Genomic DNA, 12,582 nt, shown 5'->3' with positions numbered 1-12,582 from the left:
AACATACCTCCACTCCTTGGGGAGTATTTGAGAAGTACCTTCATTTTACTTCGCATTTGTTTCTTCATGTTGCTCCTCTTGATTTTCAAGTGGTGCATTCTTTTGACTATCATTTGATAATCTTCTTGTAGCTCTTCATCTACATTATCATCAAAAACAACTTTCTCCATATAGGAAGAATTAGACTCATCAAATATAACATGTATGAATTCTTCCACAATCAAAGTTCTTTTGTTATACACTCCATAAGTTTTGCTTGTGTTTGAATAGCCAAGAAAAATACCAACATCAAATTTTGGATCAAATTTGCCAAGATTATCTTTTGTGCTCAAAATAAAACATTTGCATCCAAAAGCTTTGCAATAACTAATGTTGGGTTTTCTATATTTCCAAAGCTCATAGAGAGTATTATTGAGATGATGTCTAATCAATGTGGTCTCAACCAATTTTTTTAATAGACCTATCATTTCTCCATTTTATTGTGGAGTTATAGGTGATGAAAATTTATACTCAATGGTAAAACCATTACAAAAAAAATCTCAAATGCATGATTTTCGAATTATCCACCTTGATCACTTCTAATGCAAGAAATAACATATAACTCATCTATCATGCATATACATCACACAATCATGAAATATGTAAGTATTCAAAGATTGAGAAATAAAGCATATCACTTATTTGTCATGCTTAGGCATTAAATAATCATTAAAATCAAAACAAATCCATCATGATGAGTTGACAAGCTATCATCTTATATATATAACCATGCATCATGATAAAGCACTCAATGTTAAACACATTATCCAAATATAAAACATCCAAATATCAACCAATAATCATCATCAATCCACAATGAAAGCAACAATGCATATGAAAATGTAAGTGCATAATATAATAGAAAACTATGGTAAAATCCGTAAGGAGAGCACACTATGGAAGTGGTAATTTGAAATACTCAATATGCACAAATTCGAATTTTTCAAGCTATTGAGTAAAATGAGTAAGTTTGAATCAATTAAAATGATTTTAGACACAAGAATGATTTTAGACACAAGAATGGATGGGGAATAATTTATAAGAATCAATTTGGATTGAATGATAATGATGGATTTTGGAATGAAAAATGAGAGAGAGGAACCGGTTTTTAGAGAGAGAGCAAGAACCGGAATGCCGAATGAAGAAGGAGGAAGAACAGTGTGAAATAACCCCCGAAACCGGATTTCCGGTTTGCACTAACCGGAATTCCGGTTGTGACCAGAAGCTTGAAACATTGAAAACGGATTGCCGGATGAGCTGAGCCGGAATTCCGGTTGGTTCCAGCAATGTTCCACGCGAAACCGGCTTTCCGGTTTTGATAACCGGTAGTCCGGTTTGAGGCAGAAAGTTGCCTCTTGAATTCGGCTTTCCGGATTTTAAGAACCGGTTATCCGGTTTTGAGGCAGAGAGGAGGCTTAGCAAATCCGGTTTTCCGGATGAGTGGAAAAGGAATATTTGCTAGCTCTTATACTTGTACTACATATACCATTTCATTTTTGGCTTTTAAAATTGATTAATTTTAAATAATTTTGAGATTTAAAACTTTTCAATAAGCCATTTAATACATGAGACATAAATGCATACAAGACCAAACATATAAAATCGTATCAAACAATGATGTCAATTTTATAAGTGAATGATGATATAACACAATTAATGGCATATGAATTCACACATATATAAGAGATGGACAATGATGATAGACAATTAAGAAGATGAAATCATAGACTATACAATCATCAAAATCAAACAAAGGCATCATGATAAATCACTCAATATCATACACAATGATAATTCCATCATGTAAACATACAAGCATACTTTCGCAATTTCATTTATCATGATTCATTCAACAAAATTAATATGGCAAGAATTGTTACCAAAACAATTAAATCATCTTGCCTCATCTTTTTCTCCTAGATCATGCTCAAATGATTATCCTCACAAGCTTCATCAAGGAACTCGCCACCATTCCTTGTTTGTGGTACCTACAAAACAAATTCAAGTTGTACCCTTTGGTACCCAAATACTCTTGGGTCCTTGAATGTTAGATTTAGTTCCTTTTGGAACCCAAATACATTTGACTCCATAATACACATTTCTTTTAATTGGACATCTATTCTTCATATGACCATTTTGATTGCAATAATGACATACAATTTGATCATTTGTGGAGATAGCCTTAACAAAATAATTCTTATAATATTTTTGTTTCAAGTAAGGCTTATACCCAAGTCCTCCTTTATCAAACACACATTTTTGTGAATTAAGCATGTTATCCAACATCTTTTGCCCATTTGTGAATTTCAAAACAATCTCATTCAACTCATTGCTCCTTTTCTTAAGCGTTTCATTTTCATTTATTAATTCATCAACATGTGATTTCTCATGCTCATATGAAGTACTTTGTTTACATGTGAATGATGCAATTCTATCATGTAACATTTCATTATCTAATTCCAATTCTTTGATCTTTTCATTTAATGAAACATTGGATTTTTGCAAGGCATCTTTTTCATTTTTCAAGTCATTTACATGTGATTCTAGATGCTTGTGTGAAGTGCTAGGTTTCTCATTTGATAATGCAACTCTATCATGCAATGTTTTATTTTCTAATTCTAGGCAACTAATCTTTGCACTTAGAGTTTCATTTTCATTTGTGAGCTCTACCATTTTCTTTTTAAGACATGTATTCTTTTTACCAAGTTTCATCCACTCATCATGCAATTCTTTAAAAGCATCATGTAATTCATCATAGGTAGGAAGATCATTTACCTCATCAAGTTCATCATCCGATTCATCTCCAATTGCCATAAGTGCCAAATTCGACACTTCATGAAATTCCTCCTTGCTTGTAGTCTCCTCATACACAATTTCAAGTTTTCTCCAAATTTCATAAGCATTAGAACAATTTGAAACTCTATGAAATTCCTTTTTATCTAAGGCACAAAATAAAGCATTCATAGCCTTGGAATTTAAAGACATATTTTTCTTATCCAATTCACTTAAAACATTCTTCCTAGGAATGAATGAACCATCACAAACTATTTCCCATAGTTCATAATCTAAGGCTTGTAAAAATACTCTCATCCTAGTTTTCCAATAAGGATAGTCATTACCATCAAAAAATGGAGGTCTAGTGGTGGATTGGCCTTCCATAAAAGTTGAACTAATTTGGGTTGCTATTAATCTTTAACTCTAGACGGTTAAATCTACACAAGAGCACCCAGCTCTGATACCAAATGAAATATAAGTGTGCAACCCAAGAGGGGGGGTGAATTGGAATTTTAAAAATTATCCTAGCAAATCCACACAACAAGCAATCTAATGTCTTAATAAAAATTGAAAGCAATAAGTTCAATCAAAGTACAATAATTAAATAGCAAGGGAAGAGAAAGCAAACTCAAGGATTTTTACGTGGTTCGGCAATCCCCGCCTACGTCCACGCCTCCAAGCACACCGGGCTTGAGGATTTCACTATCCAAGTCTTTCCAAGGCTTCAAACGATTACAATTGACTTCAAGGTGTCAATGAACCTTTACAACAAGAGATTATATCTCCAATCTCTTCACCCCAAGTGTTTCTCACACTTGTACTCTCACAATTTGATGTGAAATGAAAAATACAACAATCAATCTCTCTTTAAGAGTGGATATACAAATTGAAGAACAAAGATGATTTAATGAATGATGATTCACGAAGTTGAAGCTCAATATATGTTGTGTGCACTTGTTCTTGCTTGCTTGGATTTTTAAAAAATGAATTGGTTTTGAGTTTATATAGTTTGAACTCAAAAACTAGCCGTTATGCACATTTTGGTCGTAACCGGATTACCGGTTATGGACATCTGGAATTCCGCTTAATGTTACCGTTACAGCCACAAATTTGAATTTTTGAACATCCGGATTTCCGCTTTGTCACATCCGGATTTCCGCTTACGCTCAGTAGCTTACTGCCCAACAACCGGATTTCCGTTTGTCAGGATCCGGATTTCCGCTTTCAATTCGGATAGATGCTGCCTAACATTCGGACTTCCGTTTGTCAGAATCCGGAATTCCGCTTGCTACAGTAACTGCTACAGTGAACTATTTTCTAAAATTACAGTTTGACCCCAAAACTTTATAAAACTATAGTATGGCCCAAAACGTTATGAAACTTTTCAAATAGGTCCAATTTCAGAACTTCCCAAGAATAGTTAATTAGTTATCTTTCCCAAACTTTCTGAAATTATGATATGGCCCCAAAGTTTTTATTGTTTCGCTCAAAGGTCCTTTTCAACATAATACCTATATTTTTCAAAGTTCTCAAAACCTTTCACTTTAGTCCAAAATATTCATAAATTATGGTATGGCCCAAAACATTTTAAATGTTTGTAAAAACGTCCAACTCCGAAATTTAATTCTTATTAAAATCAAAGATTTCAAATCTTAACAATTAAGTCCAAATTACTTAAATTCACAAAATACTTTTCTTTATAAAAAAAAAAACTTTTAGTTTATGAAAAGTATTTAATTAAATTAATTTCTTGAGCTTCTCAAATGCTAAATCAAACATTAATTAAATCATACCGGCTTTACAAGAATTTATCTCACTAATTTGTTTGTTGAGCTTTAAACAATATTCTTGATGTCGCCGTTGTCCGTTGAGTGTCTTCAATCTTGATTTCACTTGCATAAATATTATCCTTCAAAAACTAGTGAAAATGTGAAATACAATATTTATTAAATCACTCAATACATATGTTTGTTATCATCAAAACTACATTATGTATAGCCCTTTAGGCTAACAATCTCCCCCTTTTTGATGATGACAAACGTTGTATGTATTTAAACAATCATTTTTCATAAAATCATTTTTCCATTAAATATAAAACATTTACAATGTGAAAATAATGATTTATTTAAAATATATAAAAAATAATTTGAGCTTAAAAAATTAATCATTTTTAATCTTGTTTGTTATCATCAAAATCAACATTATGGAAACATATATGTTAACAATTTTTCCAATGCAAGCACTACTGCTAGCATTTCTTTTTCAGTAGTTGAATAGTTCAACTGTGCATAATTCAATGTCATACTAGCATAATAAATAACATGGGAAATTCGATCAACTCTTTGTCCTAATACTGCTCCTACTGCATAATCAGATGCATCACACATGAGTTCAAATGGTAAGCTCCAGTTCGGGGCCTGAATGATGGGTGATGATGTCAACAACTGTTTTAATTTTTCAAAAGCCACAAGACATGAATCATTAAAGATAAAAGGTACATCCTTAACAAGTAAATTGCATAAGGGTCTAGAAACTTTGCTAAAATCTTTAATGAAACGTCTATAGAAACCAGCATGCCCAAGGAAAGATCTTACTTCTCTGACTGTTTTAGGTGGAGGAAGATTAGAAATGAGATCCACCTTGGCTTTGTCAACCTCAATACCTTTGCTCGAAATGATGTGACCGAGAACAATACCTTGTTTTACCATAAAATGGCACTTCTCCCAATTTAAGACCAAGTTCTTTTCGATACATCTCTGCAGAACTAGTGTTAGATGATGTAAACATTGATCAAACGAGTCACCAAAGACAGAAAAATCATCCATAAAGACTTCAAGGAATCATTCAACCATATCAGAAAAAATGCTCAACATGCATCGTTGAAATGTAGCAGGTGCATTACATAATCCAAATGGCATCCTCCTATATGCAAAAGTGCCAAAAGGACAAGTGAAAGTAGTTTTCTCTTGATCTTTTGGTGCTATGGGGATCTGATTGTATCCTGAGTAGCCATCTAGAAAGCAATAAAATTCATGGCCTGCTAATCTATCAAGCATTTGATCAATAAATGGTAAAGGAAAATGGTCTTTACGTGTGACAGAATTCAACTTTCTATAATCAATGCATACACGCCATCCTGTAGTTACTCTAGTGGGTATCAATTCATTATCGGCATTGGTAACTACAGTGACTCCTGACTTTTTGGGGACAACTTACACAAGACTGACCCATGAACTATTAAAAATGGGGTAAATGATACCTGCGTCTAATAATTTAAGGACTTCTGTTCTAACAACTTCTTTCATATTAGGATTTAACCGACGTTGCATTTCCCTAGTAGATTTAGCATTTTCATCAAGGAGAATGTAATGCATGCAGTCTACTAGGTTTATACCTTTTATGTCTGCTATGGTCCATCCTAATGCCCCTTTGTACTCTTTCAAAACATCCAACAACTTACCTTTTTGTTCGTTATTTAGGGATGATGAGATGATTACCGGCAGAGTACTTTCTTCTCCCAAAAATGCATATTCCAAAGTGTTGGGCAATGGTTTGAGCTCGAGTTTCGGTGGTGATTCTGATGATGGGATGAGTTTCTTCTCTGATGGTGCTAGTTATTCAACTCTTGACTTCCATTTATTAGTGTCCATGGATGGTGCTAAGTCAAGCAGGGCGTTGACCTCATCAGCCGATCTGTTAATATCAAAATCAAAACCAAAGTGAGTTAAACATGTTTGTAAAGGATCATCACTAAGGTTTGAAAGAAAAGTGTTATCAACTATTGTTTCAATTAAATCCACATCAACAATTCCATCATCTGCATTGTGAGGTTGTTTGGCAATGTTGAAGATGTTCAGCTCCATAGTCATGTTGCCAAAGGACAACTGCATATTTCCAGTCCTGCATTGAATGTGAGCATCCGCAGTTGCCAAGAAAGGTCGGCCTAGAATAATGGGGATGTGCTTCCTTGAATCCTGTATTGGTTGAGTGTCAATTACAATGAAATCAATAGAAAAATAAAACTTGTCTACTTGGATAAACACGTCCTCCACAATACCACGAGGTATTTTCGTGGACTGATCTGCAAGCTGTAACACCACTGGAGTTGGGTGTAATTCTCCCAGTCCAAGTTTAACGAATACTGAATAAGGCAACAAATTTACACTAGCTCCTAAATCCAACAAAGCATTCTCAATTGTGTGGTTCCCTATACTACATGAGATAGTGGGGGAGCTTGGGTCTTTGCATTTTAAAGGAATTTTATGTTGGAGTATAGAACTAACGTTTTCTGTTAAAAATGCCTTCTTTTGAACATGCATGTTTCTCTTTTTAGTACACAGGTCTTTAAGAAACTTGGCATAAGATGGAACTTGCTTTATAGCATTAAGTAAAGGGATGTTAACACTTATCTGTTTGAAGATTTCAAGAATCTCACCTGTAGATTTTTCCTTTTTTCCTTTAGCTAACCTCTGAGGAAATGGAGCCTTGGGAACATATTCTTGTGGGTTGGTTTCTTCTTTCTCCTCCGGTGATGAGTCCTCAACATTCACAGGTACAATTTGATTTTCTTTTGTCGCCGGCATCTCCACTTTGTTGTCGACTTCTTTTCCTTTTCGCAAGGTCAGGACGACTTTGACTTCTCCATGCTGCTGTGGTGAACTGGTACTTGCTTCATGCACTCCTTTAGGGTTAGGCACTGGTTGACTTGGAAACTTGCCTTTCTCAACAGTCATTGCCAAGGTCTGAACTGAAGAAGCAAGTTGTCCCACCATTTTCTCGAGGCTTGAAACTGATTGGGCTTGTGAATTGAAGCCCGCTCTCAACTCATTTCGTAGTCCATCAATGGTGCGGTTCTATTGCTCAATCGTGGAGTGAGTAAGATTCTTAAGATTCTGGAATGAATCCTCCCATGGTCTGGGCTGAGTGTAGTTCTGGTTCTGATTGAATGGTCTAAATAGGGGCTGAGAGGCTTGAGGATTTTGAGGAATTGGTTGCATTGGTGGAGCTGGAGCTGCTGGTCCATTATGTTGGAGTCCTTGAGACCATGAAAAATTGGGGTGGTCTCTCCATCTAGGGTTATATGTGTTGGAGTATGGGTTGTAATTAGATGGTTTTCTCATTACACCTATGGCATTGGCTTGATCTGAGTATGAGTCATGGTCATATGGTTCTGTTGATTTAGTAGTCGATAATGATGCTATTTGTCGAGCAAGACCTTCAACCATCTCCTTGACTTCTTTGATTCCCGAAGTTGACTCGCCAATGTGAACCTCATTTACTCCCTTAATTCTTCTAGTATTCCTGAGTGATCGACTCCGTTGTTGGGAATTATCCGCTTGTCGCTGAAAGAATTCCCAAATCTCTTATGTACGTTTTGACATTAGCTCTCCTCCACTTGTTGCCATTAGCCATTCTTGCACATTCGGCAATAATCCCTCCAAAAAGTATTGGCATTGGTGTCATTTCTCATACCCATGATGTGGACACTTCAAGAGTAGCCCATTGAATCGCTCCCACGTTTCAAAAAACTGCTCGTCGTCTCTCTGGGTAAACTCCGAGATTTTCCTGCGAATAGCGTTGGTTTTATGCAATGGGAAATATTTATTCAAAAATTTCGTTATCATTTGTTCCCATGATGAAATGCTATTAGCAGGTAAAGTATTTAACCATGAACGAGCTCTATCTTTTAAAGAAAATGGGAATAATCTGAGTTTAACATCATCATCTGAAAAATTCTCATATTTAAAAGTTTGACAAATAGCATGAAAATCATTCAGATGATTATATGGGTCCTCATTTCTAAGCCATAGAATGTGGGGAGACAATTTAGCACACTAGGTTTTAGTTCAAAGCTCCTAGCAGCTACATTTGGGTATCTTATGCATGATGTGCTAAAATTTACTAAAGGACTGAAATAATCCTTAAATGGCCTCTCCTGTGGTGCTTGTAAATCCATTTTATTTTTAACGTGCCTGTGTGTGCAAAGTGTTTTTTCTAATTCAAGGTCTATAGGTTCAAGATTAGGTAATAATGACCTACAACCATGCATGCAAAACAAATAAAATAAAAATAAAGATGGGAACAAAACAAATAAAAATAAAGAAGAGGGAGAAATTACGATACTAACCTTATTGCGCTATTACAACCTTTCTATAAAAATACACAAAAACAAATACGTGAAATAAATTAACTAAAAATAAATTAATAAGATAAAAAAAATACAAAAAAAAATAAATTGAAAATTAAATTACAGAATTTTAAAGAAGAGAGAAAATAAAAAAAAATTCTTAGCTCAAAATGTAAATTCACTCTTTTTTGTTTTCTTTTTTTTTAATAAAAAAAAATTACAAGAAGACAATTAAAAGAAATTATTCACAAAAATTAATTCTATGAATTAAAATTACTTACCTCCCCGGCAACAGCGCCAAAAACTTGTTGTGCAAATTTTAATGTACTCGCAAGCGCACGAATCTATTGTAGTATAGATCAATGGTGACGAGTGTCGATCCCACAAGGAGGTGGATTTTAATTGTGTGTAGAATTAATTTTGTAAATGGGTGATTGGATTTGTGGTGGAAATGATTTGGAATATCCTAAAACTTAAATTAAAATGGCGAAAATAAATTCTAAAATTAGAATTGAAATGGCGAGAATAAATTGAAGAGAATTATATTGAAATGACGTACTTGGGTATCTGGATCCGTATCAACATGCATCATGGGCTAAATAATCCTTATTAATGCCAATTAAATCATGAGGGGGGAATCTACACCTCATGAACCACACTCTAATCAATATGGTGCTAAGGGCTTATCATGCCAAATAATAATAACCTTGTACTAGGGGGCCGGTGAAACCAAGGCGGTACTAGACAAGATTAGTATTATTTGTCGACGAGAAGTCAAAACATCCACAAAAATTAAAGGGGAAGAGAAAATAAATTTACCAAATTAAGCCCATGACACATGTTGAGACTTCACCGTCAACCCAAGCTTGAAAGAAAATTAGCTACTCATAATTGAACTAGGGGCAAAATGGGAATTTATTAAAATACGAAGAAAATACAAGATGGAGAGAGAATTACAGAAAATGGAGTCTAAAAATGGATTCAGAGATATCAAATTAGGGGGGGAGGCCCCCTTTTTATAGATACATTGAGTAAATTGTGGCCATCGGATTAAAAACAGTTTGGACTCTCAGGATTTCGCCACGTCATCAGTCAACAGTACGCGTGAACAGTACGCGGTTTGACCACGCGGGTGAACAGTAACACGGTTTGACCCGGGTGAACAGTGACCCGATTTGGTTGAAAATAATCCTGTGTAATGCATGTACCGTACGCGAGATTTTTGGTCCACTGATATGCTGCCACGTCATCAATCAACAGTGCATAAGAATTTTAGTCCAACAGGATCGTGATACCTCATCAGTCAATGCCACATCATCGATCCGTCTATGTGAACAATGCCGTGAACAGTAACGTATACAGTACCGTACATGTGAATAGTGCCATTTTTCCTTTTATGCTCCTCCTAAGGTTTTCGACCGTCCTGAGTTCAAAAATGATGTCTGTTTTGCCATCTGATCTCTCGTTTATTGTGAAATGACTACGATGCCCCTAAAATACATAAAATACTTAATTAAAATAAAACACACAGAATTAAATCAAAAGAAGGTTAAATTCATAAAAGTAAAGGTGTTAGTAAAACTTGTAGTGTAAAATGACGATTTTCTCCTTTATAAATATACATTTTCTAGCACTCAACACTTGACTCATCATGTATATGTTCATAAAAAATCGAAAGAGGAATTTTCTGGCGAAGTCTTGAATCGAGTGAGGTGATTGGAAAGTCATGTTGAATGGGAAAGACTTATGGGTGAGAGCTATTTTAAGGAGTGAACTAGCCATGGCAATGATCGGGAAGGAAATATGAGAAGTGATACAGGAGAACTGGGAAGGTTTTGGTTTTGGAGATCTGGATAGTAAGTCTAGGATGAGGTTATGATCACCTTTTATATGTTGGACATGGTAATCATATCTTGAAAACCATTCTTTAAGCTGAAGTAAGGTTTTTTCGGGAACAACCTTCTACTTAAAGTTCAAGATATTGGGAAAAGCTGAATTATCTAGTCTGATCAAGAATTTATGACCAATCAAATGGAATTCAAATTTCTTGATACCATTTTTCACGGCTAAGATTTCTTTGTAGACTGTGTGATAATGCTTTTGTGCATCAGGAAATTGTCCACTTGCATTGAAAAAGAAGCCCCCAGAGTGGAATGCTGACCACACAACTGCTGTCACTACCCTCAAGCAAATCGCGCAAAATCCACTTCCTTTAGAAACTCACACAGATTCCCAGCGAAATGTTGTGTCTAAACCCTTTATCTCTTCAGCAATAACCTCATCTGGCCACCTTGAACCACCAAAGCCTTTTGAATCAGTCCTTAACTAGTCCCAAGTGCCAGTCATCACCCCTCAAGCCGGGATACCGAAGAGATTGCCCTTATCCACCTTGCCATGGTCCTCACTGTAAGCATCCAAAGCTCTCCAAAACCTTTAAGGAGAATGAGAATGGCCCCCCATGACTCATCACTTGCGTCTGTTTGTAGGATTCTTTTGCCGTCTATAATTAGCTTTAGAGGTGGCGGATTCTGAGTAATCTACTTTAATTGCTTTACAGCATCTGTGTGGATATCTTACCAGGATGGTGGATTCTTTTTGAGAAGTGCAGACAACTTGCTTGTATGGTGATTGACATGTGGCAGGAAATCACGGATGTAATTGATGATTCCAAGAAATTGTTGGACTTATTTTTTGGTAAAGTTACTTTCGGGAAAGTGGGGTAACTCTTGTGCAATGTGGGGTCCAGGCTGATAATGGCCATCTTGGATTTTCACGCCAAGAAAGTCAACAGAGGTTGTTGCAATCGTACTTTGCTTGTCAGAGATCATAATTCCATGTGCTTGAATGATTTAGAAAAACTGTTGGAGTAACTTGGTAAAAGGGTATCAGAGCATCTTGGTACTATTTAAACTGGGTATCAAGCATAGCAAGGCGTGCTGTAACCGGTAATCCTTTTCTCCCGTGAAGGGTAAGGATTAATCTGATGCCTCCAAGATGGAGGTGAGTGTAGCCTTCTCTTTTCCAGTTGGAAAGCAACTCGGAGGGAATCTCCAGAGTGACATATTGCTCAGCAGAGGTGGCTTGAAGAGCACACTGATCCAGGCGGGAGGACTGGATATATTCTTTATGGTATCAGAGCTACCGTCCCTCTCATTTTTCTAAAGTGGTATAATTTATGTCTTTATTCTTGCCTTGATCTTTAGACTTCAGGCGCAGAGAGAACTTCTCATTCATGGCTTCCACTTCATCTTCCCCTCCTGTTACTCTCTCCTCTACTCTTTCTTTGCCTCGCTCTTGCACTTCTCATACCACCCATAAGATTGAAAACCTTGTAGAATACTCATATATCCCTGAATCAGCCCAAATCAGTGAGTCTTCCTATCCTCTTATTAGCCCTTATCAGTTGTACAAATGACCTAGCTCCTTTACTCGCAGTATCCGCACCCTTATCTCTACCAGACGCCCTCAACCTAAAGAATATATCCAGTCCTCCCGCCTGGATCAGTGTGCTCTTCAAGCCACCTCTGCTGAGCAATATGTCACTCTGGAGATTCCCTCCGAGTTGCTTTCCAACTGGAAAAGAGAAGGCTACACTCACCTCCATCTTGGAGGCATCAGATTAATCCTTACCCTTCACGGGA

At 36.0% G+C, this 12,582-nt stretch overlaps 1 non-coding gene across 1 annotated transcript; it reads left to right on the top strand.

Moving 5' to 3' along the window:
- The first annotated feature begins 8,283 nt into the window (after positions 1-8,283).
- Positions 8,284-8,387, top strand: LOC127901992 (small nucleolar RNA R71). The gene has a single exon (XR_008054397.1). It is a non-coding gene; the product is annotated as a small nucleolar RNA R71 (small nucleolar RNA).
- The last annotated feature ends 4,195 nt before the right edge of the window (positions 8,388-12,582 follow it).

Source organism: Citrus sinensis, chromosome 4, assembly GCF_022201045.2.
Source record: "Citrus sinensis cultivar Valencia sweet orange chromosome 4, DVS_A1.0, whole genome shotgun sequence".
In the NCBI taxonomy this organism is placed as follows: domain Eukaryota; kingdom Viridiplantae; phylum Streptophyta; class Magnoliopsida; order Sapindales; family Rutaceae; genus Citrus; species Citrus sinensis.
Note: the sequence above shows the minus strand (reverse complement) of the source record. Positions and strands in the feature narration are given on the sequence as shown.